A 14,584-nucleotide genomic window follows, 5' to 3' on the forward strand; every position below is an offset into this window, starting at 1 on the left:
GGAATGTGAAAATACGCATCATGCAGGTCCAACACCACCAACCAGTCTCCTTGGTCTAAAGCAGATAAGACCGGAGCCAAAGTGAGCATCTTGAATTGCTCCTTTTTGAGGAAGAGATTGACGGTGCAAAGATCCAAGATGGGCCGAAGCCCCTTGTTCTTGGGAATCAGAAAGTAGCGGGAATAACAGCCACTGCCTACTTCTGAAACTGGAACCCTTTCTATAGCTTTGTTGGCCAAAAGAGCTGTAACTTCCACTTGGAGCAGTTTTAAGTGATCCTCCACCAGCCGTTCCTGACTTGGCAGACTAGTAGGGGGAAAAGAAAGGAAAGGAAGAGAATAGCCCTTCTGTACGATCTGCATAACCCACTTGTCTTATGTTATAGATCTCCAGCGGGGAGATGGTGACAAATTCTCCCACCCACTGGAGTAGTGTGGTACTGCACAATCAGCCTAGGAGTGCTTGGAGGTTGCGGCTGCCGGGGGCAGTGTGGTAGACGACTTCTGGCCTCCATTCTGAGGGCGGAATGTACTGTGTTCACGTCCACGTACGGCTTGGGCAGTCTGTGCGACACAGTGGCTAGGATAGGGCTGATGCAGCTGGAATCCCTTTCCGCTGCCACAAAAAGGGCGAAAAGAAGACTGGCCACGAGGAGTGGAGGAGAGGCCAAGGATCTGGCCCTAGCTCGAGAGTCCTTGAACCTGACCAGGGCCGAGTCTGCCTTTTCCCCAAAAAGGTGGGTTCCATCAAAGGGGATGTCCATCAAATTGGGCTGGACATCTCCCGAGAAGCCAGTTGTGCGAAGCAAGGCATGGCGCCTCAAGGACACTGTCATTGAAATAGAACTGCCCAGCGAATCGGTCCTATCCAAACCACACCGTATGGTGAATTTTGCCATATCTCTCACATCCTTGACAGCTTGGAAGAGCACAGCCTGGGCCTCCTCCGGGAGTTGTGGCAGCACCTGTGCAACCGTCTCCCAAAGAGAGTGAGAGAAACAGCCCAAAAACATGCATTATTCACCGAAAGCAATGCCAGACTGGAGGAAGGAAACATCTTCTTCCCAAATAAGTACAGTCTCTTGGACTCCCTATCCAGAGGGGCAGAAAGGAATGCGCCCTGGGAAGTTGAGGCCTGCACCCCCAAATTTTCTGGGGTGGGGTGTTGACTGAGGAACTTTGGGTCGCCCGGTGCTGGGCCATGATGGCGTGCAATCATTCATAGGAGCCCCTGTGCTAGGCTTGGACCAAGTTCCTAGAAGGACGTCTGTATGTACCTCATTAAAGGGCAAAAGGGGTTTAGAGGTGGAAGCCCCAGGTTGAAGCACTTTGGTCAACAGATTAGTCCTGACCTGCACTGAGGGCAGTTCCAGTCCAAGGACCTCAGCTGCCCTCTTAACCACCATAGCATAGGACACCCCTTCCTCCGTAGCCACTGTAGGTGGAGAGAGCATGCCTGAGTCTGGGGAAGTATCCAGACCACTGTCTTCCCCAAGTTCCCCATACCAGTCCATAGTCTCCTCTGAGACATCCTGGTTGTCTAATGGGTCTCCAGAATCCTCCCATCCCTCTCTTAAGCCTAGCATGTCCACAAAGTGCTCAGGCGACAACATAGAACCCCTGTGTTCTGTTGATGTCGCATTGGCGTCGCACGACGCAGTTCCGGCTCCGTGTCATCAGGGATGAAGATGGGGCTTGCGCCACCTACAGCTGCCAGCGTTGTCGAAGGCACCCCGACTTCAGGTTCAACACCGGGGAAGGTCGTGTTGACACAACTGGCGACAAACAGGATCTAAGATTGGATCCCTGTGGCCCCACGGCACCGTGGCAGAAGCTGACAGCGTCAAACCCGATGGGCCTTCATCCGACCCCCCCGGGCCCGAGGGCTCACCAATGGGGTGGCTCCGCTCAAATACATGGCGCATGACCTCGTAAAAATCCTTGATTTGAACGGGAGTCGCTCCGGCTCCAGGACATGGAGAGAGGTGCAAAGTCGACTCTGGCTCTGGATCCGCAGAACCGTGCATAGAGCGCCAGTGTTCCTTACCTCTTTCGACGACGGATGCCAGTTGGACTTCTTCTTCTGCCTCTTCCCCGAGTGTTCAGATGACCATCGAATGGGAGGAAGAGGACTTACGGCTCCGTGAGCGATCCCGTGACCTCGGAGTCTTGCTAGACAGTGTCAACTGCCAGGCCGTGAGTAATTTCATCGCCCGCTCCCTCAAGGTCAAATTTGATATTTTGTGCAACTATATTTTTTACATAGATATTTTTTCTCTCAATATTGTTGTACTTACCTGTTTAAGTATAGGGAGTTGATATTTTTGCATTCTTCATTTTTACATCGATATTTCTTACTTCTATATTTTTACCTCAATACTTTGTCAGTGAACTGCCTAGGGGGACCAGAGTTAAATCTGGATAGTGGTGGAGTAAAGCCTTGCCACAAGACAGTGCAAGAGCACAAAGTCTTAAACAGCCCCCTACATCTGAAAATCGGCCGTTTCCAACCGGTATTAGGGCTCCTACATCTGGCCCCTAAAGTTAGGAGTCCTAACTTTACTACTCCTAAACTGAGAAAAATCCTAACTTTAAGACTTTCTGTATTCACAGAAGGCATTTAGGAGTCCAAAAGTTAGGAGTCATAACTTTACTACTCCTAAACTGAGAAAAATCCTAACTTTAATACTTTCAGTATTCACAGAAGGTATTTAGGAGTCCTAAAGTTAGGATTCCTAACTACTGTGAATACCAAAATGAGTAAGTGCCTTCTGTGAATACCAAAATGAGTAAGTGCCTTCAGTGAATACCAAAATGGTAGTAAGTTTAGGACTTTGGCTTAAGTTAGTTCTGTGAATCGGGCCCAAGGTTCCCAAATGTGTGTGTGTGTGTGTGGGGGGGGGGGGGTGTGTGTGTGTGTGTATGAGGTATATGTGTAGTGTGTGTGTGGGGTGTATGTCAGAGGTGTGTGTATGTGTTGGGAGGGGGATGAGGTGTGTGTGTAGGAGTGAAGTAAATAATTAAGAAAAAGAATGAGTGAATAAATAAAGGAAGGGAACAGAGGGTAAGTGAAGTAAAGAATGGGAACTGAAACAAGTTGAATATGAGAGGGGAAATAGGGAAAGGGGAGTAAATATGGAGAATAAGTGAGGGAAGCAGAGTAAAGAAACAGGAGTGAGGTTCGTTGAGAAAATATTAGTGAGGTTAAAACAAAGGGTGATGACAAACTACATTTTTTTAGTCACACTTACCATATAATAAATGTAACTTTAATTACATTTTTTTACTACACTGTGTATCTGTGAAAGAGAGAAGAAAAAATAAGTTATAATTAGTAAAATATGTATTTTAAATTAAAAGATACAAATGAAGAGGTTAAAAAGCATAACAGTGTATTTAGAAATAAAGTAAGAGTGAAGGACATAGAAAGGGAAATAAAGTAAGGTAGAAGGACAAAAAGAGAGAAAAAGAAATAGAAGGAGAGCAAATTAATAAGAGTAAGGAATATAGATTCACTGACAGAGAGGAAGAGAAGAACAGAGAAATGAATTGAAGGTAAGAAAGATACTAAAACAATGTGAGTTAGCAAAACTAAATCAGGAAACAGTAGTAAGTAAAAAGATAATGACCGAGACAGAAAAGAATCTAATTGAGGATGCATTTAGAAGAATGAGGAATAGAAGATAACTGAGAGTAAGTGAAGAACAGTCATAGAGTGAAGGGATGAAGGGAGAGAGGATAATATACAACGATTGAGGGAAATAGAGTGAGGAAGTTAGTAGACAGACACACTAAGAGAAAAACTGAGTGAGGTGGAGTACAATGAGTGAGAAAAGGAAATGAGTAAGGGAGCAAAAAAAGGAAAGAGAGGAGAAGATGAGTAAAACAGTGGTACTGAGAGAAAATAATTTGGTGATGAAAGTAAAGAGAAGGACATTGAAAGAAAGGAAATGAGGGATAGTAATGGAACCAGAGTAAAAGAAATGGGATCAAGAACGATGAGAGAGGAGCACTGAAGTTGTTGTAAAAGAAATGATATAAGGTAGATAAACACAAGGAGAGTGACGCACTGAGGACATAAAGGTAGTGAACGAAAAATAGAAAGAAGAGGTCAAAAGAAAGGAGCAAACAAAGATAAGCGAGGGAGAGTGGGTGATTTATAGTGATAGAGTGCGATAATACTGCTGAGTGAGTAAACAGGAATTACTAAAAGAACAAAGGAGGAAAATACGGAAAAGGAAAGTAAAGCAGAGAGACTGAAAGCTGAAAAGTTATGCAAGGGAGAGAGGCGATGCAGACAGTTGAAATGAGAATGAGGGGTTGTCAAAGAAGTGGAGTAAAGGAACGGGGGTTACAGAGTGTGAGAGAAAGACATTATAAGTGAGTAAAAAGAGCTGAAAGAGGATGGAAAAAGGAAAGTGAGTGTCAGAGAATGGGAATACAATTTAATTTACACAATCCAAAGTATAGAATAACTTGTACAACATGTTACATAGTTTATTTTTGCTGTTCTCGGAATATATTGAATTTCACTTAAAACAGTGAGTTCAAATTACTCATCATATGACAGCGGGAAAAAAAAACACAATCTAAAAGATTGTGTTTTTAAAAAAAACTTAGATACTGACAAATGACAAATGTACACTAATCTTTGATTGACTTACTTTTCCTTGAGGCCAAATAGTATATCATGGAGGTCCTTTTCTTGTTGCAAAGTACTCTGCTGTTCACTAAAAAATCCATTTAATCGACTTTCTAGAAGAAAAGCTCCAAGAACATCTGAAATATTTTCATTATTTTCATATACTCCTTTTTTTCAGTCATGACTCCTTACTCATTCCTGTACCTTTCCTTTTGGCCAAATAGTGTCAGATGTATGAGTATATTTTCAAATTAATTCTAAGAAACTCTGAAATTACCTTTTTTCCGACGTTCTGAAAGAAAGGCTCATACAACATTTTCACAATATTTAAGTATTTGTAAAACCATCTCTGACTCACTCATGTTCCATCATTTTGTATAATACTAATATCACTTACTATGAGATCCACTTACAGTACCTATATAACAAGTCAATTTTTTATATTACCTGGATCACTTTTACTCAGAATATATTTTTAAACAGCAAAATAACCTTTATTAACTGCTCCCGTCTTCATAGGCCAATTACCTTTACTTACATTTTGGTTGTAAAAACACTAGGTATCAATTTTTTAAGCGAAAAGGCAAACGTTGTTTGAAAGTCAAATGAGTGTCGTTACAGTGGGTCCAACCTTTACAACTTTTTAAATAGCATGTGTAATGCCCTGATGTTGTAGAAGGACCGTTATGAAAAATAATAGCTACATATGCAAGGTTCTTCCTGATATTGATAACTGAGATGCCACGAAATTTTTAATAGAAGTTGTCAATTTAGTTCCATCAGGTCTACATCGTTGGAACATTAAAATGACATACTGACCATAATTTTGTAGAAATAATATGGACAGCATGGCAGACTTACATTGGGTACACACCATATTGTGATCCGCTGCTTTAACTAGATTATTAAAAGGCACTGATTTGCAGTCTGGTAAAGTCAAATATATAAATCTTTCAGTCACTATTCTAGTAGTACTTGATGAAGTACAGTTGTCGCAGTCATGCTGCCATTGATAAGAAAGGCTAAAAAGATTTTTTATATCTACACCTTCATCTTCCAATACATCAAACATATACATAAAAAATTCCTGACAATCCTGCTGAATATTCTGTGAAAATTGATTTTGACCAGAACATATGTCTAAAAGATTTCGAATTTCTGAAACACTTTCTATTTTTGCTCTATCACTTGTACATTTCTCAAACACGGAATTCAACAAACAACAGAATCTTTGATCCCGATTTTCAACAATCTGTTCTTGTATATTTTGAAGAAAAAAAACAACATTAACCACTACATTAGCATAGCAGTTGACACCAGAACTGTTTTCAAACTGAAATCCAACAACATCTTCAACAGAATCCTTTTTCTTTCTCCTTACAATTACAGTTTCATCTACTTTTTGTCTTTTTGCTACCACCTCACTGCAATTATTCTCATTTCTTCTTTTTCGGACTACCACACGTTTTTCAAACAGAGGATATTGAGGCAAATGTGGAGCATACTCTCTTCTTAACCTATTGTATTCTTTAACACAATCTAGATCTGCACAAATCTTTGTTTCATCACACTCAATCAAGTACAATCCTGATAAAGTTCTGACTCGTGATAATGCCACATATGCCATACCCTCTTTAAACACAGAACTTCCAATGTTCACCAAAGCACTATCTACACTTAAACCTTGAGATTTATGAATTGTCACCGCATATGCCAAACAAATAGGAAACTGTTTTCGGCGAACATATAAGTCTTTCACAAGCAAAAATTTAGCTGAACAACGACAAATTTGTTCTATTTGGTCAATGCCATCAAATTTAATTTTTAAAATTTCAATTCCATCTCTATTTTTGTAATTCACAAAACCAACAACATGAACCATTGCTCCATTTACCATACCTCTTTCAACATTTAAATTCCTTCTCAAAATGATACGACAATTTAAACACACATTCAGAGTCTTTTCAAAACCAGCAGTTTTAGATATAGTCTTCTCTAATGAATCCAATTTTGATTTCAAATTTTCAGACAAAATAATTGTTGCTCCCATATGTTCAATTTTATCTATAGCTTCCAGTTTCACTTTCTCTTCATTTTCTAACTTTAACATTTTGTTGTTGAACATGGAACATTCTTTCAGAGTTGGCATCAAACATATGCCAGATTTCTTCTCGTTAATTTTCTTAAAAATATTCTCTGGAAGAAGGTTTTCATTTGGGTACAAATTTGAAATTAATCGTCCATGTAAAGCTTCTTTCCCTTGCTGACTTACTTTTCCGATTCTTACATCTTGTAGAATATTTTTATAATCTTCATCCTTTGCCTGCCGCATATTTTGAAGCAGTTCTGCATATTTGAAGTTTAACCATATATTAACGTTTCCAATACTTCCTAGGCACCTCCTGGTATCTTCATGCGTGAGCATTTTGAACACAGGTTGTCCTTTCACTGGAGTCAACTGCAGTAGATCTCCAAAAACAATAATATGTTTTCCTCCAAATAAGACATCATAGTCTGTTATAAGAATTTCTTGCATTCTCAAATGCACAAAAGCAAGCATTATATTTGACACCATGCTTACTTCATCAATGATAAGAAGTTTCATTTTCTTCAGGACTCTCGAAACTTCGGAACACGCATCTCCAGATAGCTTGTGATATTGCAATTTGTTATCATGCTCCACTGGCAGCATCAGTAAACGATGTAAAGTAATCCCTTTAATATTATGTGCTGCCAGCCCAGTTGGAGCGGTAACAACACAAGATAGCGGTGATTCAGTCCTTTTCTGCAGATAAGTTGCAATTGCTTTAATCAGAAAACTTTTTCCAGTTCCCGCTTCTCCACTTACATACAGTTGGACTGGTTTAAATGATGTACATGAGCACTCTTTTTTCTCATGAGTGAATCCATGTTCAATCTGTTCTGTGACTTCGTCATATATCTGTTTCTGCTCAAGGTTTAGTTGTTTCATCAAATCTTCCAAGTTAACTACATCATCTTGAGCTTGTTCCATAGCTCTTTTCACCTCATCCATGGCAGTGGCAGCTTCATTTTGAATAATTGGTCCTCCAAGTGGATCCTGACTCAATGAAGCAGAACTCTGACTGTCTTGAGAACTGTCTCTAGCAATCTCTGCAGCAATTGTGGCTTCTTGCTCTATTTCTTCGTTCAACATTTGCAGATAATTTGGAAAAACAGGACATTCTATGGTATCCTTGGTTGCATTAAAAGAATCTTCGTAACAGAAAAAATCACCAAGTAGTTCCTCTTCTGTACGCCATGGCTTAAAGAGTTGCAAAAGAGCTAAATAGTAAAATTCCCTTTTCTCTGGATTTTCGCAACTCAATTTTTGATGATTAATCAAATGGCCTTTTTTCTGTCTCACTAGATATCCTTCACACCCAATGATAGCATATATTCCATTGTTGATATCTTCTCTGATGGTTCTCTTATAAATATAGTTTTGCAGAACTTCATACAAACAACTGTTCTCAAGATGACTACTTCTATTTGGATAGTATGTATCCAACATGTTTGTCTTCAAAATATCTGTACTTTCTGGTTCTTTCTCCGCCAAATACTCTATTTCTTGTACAGATTTCAAAACTCGATTTCGTGTTGCAGCAAGACCTAGACTCACCCAAATGATGGTTCTAGATTTGGTATAGAGACTTGCTGATGACAATCGATCAGAACATTCATATGCTCCAATTTCTCGATGTGACAACATCTTCAGACTGTAACTGTATAATTTCTTGCTTAGACTCTTTTCATGTGAAATGTCCTCCCACATTTCCTTCAGTTCTGTCTTTTCTTTTTTTGTGATGTAAGACGTCACATATCGAACCACAGCAATAGAGTTGTCAGCAACGAATTGAATATCCATGTTAGCATTCCACATGGACAACATCACTGGGTTGTAGTCGTTGATGTACTTGGACTCTTCGTTTCTTTTTAAATTGTATGTATTTTTTTGTGATTTCCTCGTCACAGTATGTCGCAGAGAAGACATCAAATTATTTACTCTTCCTTTAGAAATCACTGGTCGTGGAAAGCTGAAACAACATTTTGTGTAGAACTTGTCCTTGTTTCTGAATTTTCGACGACAGTACTTTCCACAACGATGGGATTGAAAGCGTAAAACTTGTTGCCTTAAACTGTTTTCTTCGGTAGTTTTCGGAACAGCACATGTTGAATACTCTTCAATGAAGCTCATCACTGTCTCATCCGAATCTGTTCCAAATTTGGGTGCATCTTTAATCCACAACAACATATGTATATGAGGAGCACCTCTCGCTTGATACTCCTTTCTCCAAAAGAAATCCAAAACCTCTCCAAGGGGAGGATTTTTTTTGTTGGTAATAAAAGACATCATAGCTTCAAATCTATGATTGAAATATCTGCACACATTCACTGGATCCAAAGAACACAGTTCTCCAGCAGTTTTGAATTCTATATTTTGAATATTTGCATTTGCCTCTCGTAGAAATTGAAGTAAGTCGTCCCATGCATACTCAGCACAGCTAAGAGTGAGGAACCATGTAGGAGTTCCTAAGTTTCTTAGCATACATTTCAATTCCCCATGACGACGGAACCAATACTCATTTGTACCACGCTGACATGCCATGAGATTGATTAAATGAGATTCCAAAATATTATCTTTCAGATTCACTTTCTCCATAAAGTCCCTCGCCGAAACATTTTGCAAATGTGCTCCACTTTTCAGTATATGGTTTACTGCATAAGAAAGCCCAGACAAGTCACTTTCATACAGTAGATGAAACAAATAGGGAATGCATTGACGAAACCTTGGATCTTCAGCATATAATCTTACAGTTCGATATTCAGATGCAGGAATTTGAAGTGGTCGATCGTCATATCGTCCACCTCGACCTGTTGGAAATAGCTGTGGAAAACAACGAGCTTCCAAACTTTCTTCCCATACACTAATGGGACTTCCTTTTGCTGCTTTCATTTGAAACAATTCAATTGCATTCCCCATTACTTCTTTGGAATGCAAAGGATGAACAGTATAATGTAAATATATTTCTTCACTTCTAGACACATCAACTTTTTCAATTTGGCCGACTGAACAATCACTGTCTTCATCTGCAGCTGTTTCCTCTGCTGCAACACATACATCTTTGTAATACTCATAGGGGCATATTATCAAGGACCGGTGTTAAAATTATCGCAGTTTTATCGGCAGGAAACTGCTGATAAAGCGGCGATAATGGGCTTGATAATACGCCCTTGTTAATTCCCATAGAAGCCTATGTTAACATCAGAACATGGGCTTCAATGGGAATTAACAAGGGGGTATTATCAAGTCCATTATCGCCATTTTATCGGCAGTTTCATGCCGATAAAACGGCGATCATTTTAACATCGGTCCTTGATAATATGCCCCATTGTTTTTGACTAAATACAACGTTGCCTTTTTGACTTTCCTAACATCCACTAAATCTTGCCAGATTTTCTTACTCTTTGTCGGAACCCCATTAACTAGAATAACTAAAGGTTCCTCTTCTACTTTTTCTATACCAATTGTATCAATATTTTTTTTGAAATCTAGAGGCAAATAAACAACTCTTCCCTTTAATCCTCTCTGCAAATCTGTAGGAGGCAATTTCCCTATCTTAGTCTCCATGCGAACAATTGCCTGAAAAGGATGGACACATTGAATCAAAATAGACTCATATGTATTTAAATCCATCAATTCACGGGGAATGTCTACCAACTCCAGATTATTATGAACAGCTCTGGCAGGCATTCTGTTTTGATTTAATTTATCATAACAATATTTACAAATACGCTGATCAGAACTCAAATCAAACCAATTCTCCACCCACAAATAAGTTGCAAAATCCTTCCACTCATAATTATTTATCTTTTCACTTTTTACGTATAAATCAACTAATCTAGTTTGATGCTTATAATGACTTTGTCGACAACACACACAAGTAAAATTTGGCCTTTCACTTGATTTCACCTTAAACCTGGTAATTTCCTACTCAAACTTTTCTGTACTTGAAATCTGTACATTGTCTTCCACATTACCTTGAATTGCTGTGTCAATTTCTACACTGTCCTCTTTTTCACCAAAATAACAAATCTCAATTTCTTCACAAATCTTCTTCACATCTAATTCAGTTCCATGCAAAAGAGCACTGTTTAATTGTTTAAGCTTAAGTGCTGGACTTTTTGCATAATACAACATTCTCACTAATTTCCTCATTTTGGTATGATGCACTGCTAACATCCTAAAATGATGAAAAACACTCTGACAGACTTTTCTAGAAAGACAAGCCAGTGAATGCCCTTGCAAACCTGTGTTTTCTCCCACTCTGCAAGGATCTAAGTTTTGCAACAACTTCACTTTCTGCTTTAGACTTTTTTTACTATATGTACGTAAGAAATTACAAAACAAATCAATTGATTCCTGTCGCACACTACAAATACGACTACACTTCCAAGTGTACACTGGACCCTTAGTACGTCTCCCTAAAACTTCATCAGTTAACACCTCTTCTGGTTCTCTAGGCACAAGTTTCTCTTTTTCAATCGGACAACCATCTTTCACTTCATGCGCTCGACCGCTGGTGTCAACTGCATGCACTAAATCATTCTCCTAGAAGTAACTCTCCTCATTAAAAAATGGCTCACAACTTGAACTGTGCATCCATTCTCCTGAAAAAACTTTACAAAAATTAGTCCGATTAATTACTCTTTTCCATCTACTGTTTGATTTGAAAACATCAATTGTCTTGTTAAGTGTCCTAATTCTATTAATTATTAAAATAAATAATTTTTTCTTAACTTCAAAAGCCTGATCAACAATCTTCTCTACACTTTTCTTTTTCTTATAAAAAGCAGCTCTCTGTTTACCTTTCCTAATGTTTTGTAACAAATTTAAAACCACCCTATTGCGAAACATTCGTTTACGAATGTCTCTAAACTGATTCTGCCTTCTATTCCTATACATATTATTCTCTCCTGCTCCAGTTGTAGGATTCTTTTAGGGTCTCTCCTTCCTTTTCAAATTTACTCTCTCATTCTCTTTTTCTACATGCTGTCCAAAATTTTTTTTTGATCGACATATGTTCCGTAAGAAAGACTTGGTTGTCTTACCAGGAGCTTTGATCCTGTTTTTTGAAGTATTTGTTGTTGAAGAGTGCTGTAATTCCGTTGCTGTTTTTGTTTGTAACAGTATTTCATTTTTCCTTCTTCTTTGCCTTGAGGGCATCTTTCCTTACTCTTGAAATCTTGATTTCAATCTGTGTTAATGAAAGAAATAGCACATTATAGACCACTATTATCAAACAACAAACCAATGATAAAAAGCAAACGGTCTATTCAGGGTTACAGATCAAGTGAGGATTCACCAAGGGTGCAGAAGAGGTGAGACCTGTATTGAAGAGTGTAGTGGAAGAGAGGTATGTCCATAGGTACAAAGAAAGTGAGACCTGTGTCTAAGAGTGCAGTAGGAGATAAGCTTTATGAAGTCTAGTCCACTGCACTCTTACACACAGACTTCACCACCTATGTTCTCCAGGAAACGCCTCTCTCCCACTACAGTATTGAACACAGGCCTCACCTCATCTGTCCCTCTGGACATGCCTCACCTCATCTACACAATCTACTTCCTAATCTAAGGTAACACAGGTGACATTATTGTGAAAAGATGAAATATATGTATTTAATCATGCAGACACTATTTATTCCTTCTCAAAAAACTAAAAGTCATTGTTTTCCACCAAAATCGTTTTTTAAATAACATTTTAGACACAAAGTGCAGGTCCTATGTACAACCATTCAGTGTCCATGACTACAGTGGACAGGACTAAGCTCCCCTCACCCTTGGACAAGCCTTACCTCATCTCTGTCCTCTGAACAGGCCTCAATGTATTGAGTATAATTGATAGTAAGTAGGTGCAGATGAGGTGACGCATGTCCAAGGGTATAAATAAGCTGAAGCCTGTCTAAGCATGCCAATTAGTTGAAGTCTATTCAGGGTTGCAGATGAGGTAAGGATTGTCTAGGGGTGCACAAGAGGTATGGCCTCTATTGAAGAGTGTAGTAGAAGAGAGGTCTGTCCACGGGTGCAAAGAACTTGAGACCTGTGTCTAAGAGTGCAGTGGGAGATAGGCTTCATGAAGCCTAGTCCACTGCACTCTTAGACACAGGTCTCACCACCTATGCTCTCCAAGAAAAGCCTCTCTCCCACTACAGTCTTGAACACAGGCCTCACCTCCTCTGTCCCTCTGGACATGCCTCACTTCATCTGCACAATCTACTTCCTAATGTGAGGTAACACAGGAAACATGATTGTGAAAAGGTCATTTTTTTATGTAATCATGCACACACTATTTATTCTTTCTCAAAATGTAAAAGACATTAATTTGCCCCAAAAATGTTTCAGTAGTGCAATGAAAAGCTTATACATATGACCTTTTCTCTGTTTTTCTAATTTTAATCTAAAAAAAGATTATGAGGCCTAAGCAAGAGTGCAGATGTGATGAAGCCTGTCCAACGGAGCACAAAAGGTGAGGCTTGTGTCCAAGAGTGCAGTGGGCAGGACTAAACTGGAGTAGTGTGCAAAAAAAAGATGAGCCTCATTTATAAAGCCCTGCATCAGTTTTCCACTGCTGATGCGTCACTTTTTGTGACGCATCGGCAGCATGAAACATGTGCCTTGTTGCGCCATATTTGAAAAGTGACGCATGTAGGTAGATGCGTCACTTTTTAAACCTCTGCGCCACATTATACCTCTGTCAGGTGTAATGTACACAGAGGGGTCATTTCTCCGCAGAAAGCCTCGTAATAGTGACGCAGTGAAATCTATCAGATTTCACTGCTTTACTTTTAAGACACTGTTACGTCAAAATCTTGCGCCTGCCTCACAGTAGACATAAGACTGAGGCAAACGCTTTCACATGGAGCTTTCCCCATGTGAAAGGATGCATTGCTGGAGTACAAGCATTCCATTTCAGTACTGAAAACTCACTATTTTACAAAATACATTTCCTCTCTCTTGCAAACAATCCTACCAAGCATTACCAAAAAAATGATACAAACCAACAGTAAAGAAGCTCAGTGTGCTTCCTAATCTGAAGTAACACAGGTGACATGATTGTGAAAAGTTCAAATTTTTTTATGTAATCATGCACACACTATTTATTCCTTCTCAAAAATGTAAAATACATTAATTTGCCCCAAAAATGTTTCAGTAGTGCAATGAAAAGCTTATACATATGAACTTTTCTCTGTTTTTCAAATTTTATTCTAAAAAAAGATTATGAGGCCTAAGCAAGAGTGTAGATGTGATAAAGCCTGTCCAGGGGAGCACAAAAGCTGAGGCTTGTGTCCAAGAGTGCAGTGGACAGGACTAAACTGGAGTAGTGTGCAAAAAAAGATGAACCTCATTTATGAGGCCCTGCGTCAGTTTTGCACTGCTGATGCGTCACTTTTTTTGACGCATCGGCGGCATAAAACATGTGCCTTTTTGCGCCATATTTAAAAAGTGACGCATGTAGGTAGATGCGTCACTTTTTAAACCTCTGCACCACATTATACCTCTGTCAGGTGTAATGTACACAGAGGGGGCATTCCCCCGCAAAAAGTCTCGTAATAGTGACGCAGTGAAATCTGCGAGATTTCACTGCGTCACTTTTAGGACACGGTTACGTCAAAATCTTGCACCTGCCTCACAGCAGGCGTAAGACTGAGGCAAACGCTTTCACATGGGGCTTTCCCCATGTGAAAGGATGCATTGCTGGAGTTGCGTCATTTTTGTGACACACTCCAGCAATTTATCACTTTTGCGCTTACAGATACATCAGAAATACTGACTTATCTATAAGTCCTAGAAACATGATGCATCATACATTAAATATAATGCATCATTGGTGTCACAAGGAGTGCACAGTTAAAAGTGACGCAT

This window comes from Lissotriton helveticus, chromosome 1_1 (genome assembly GCF_964261635.1).
Source record: "Lissotriton helveticus chromosome 1_1, aLisHel1.1, whole genome shotgun sequence".
Lineage (NCBI taxonomy): Eukaryota > Metazoa > Chordata > Amphibia > Caudata > Salamandridae > Lissotriton > Lissotriton helveticus.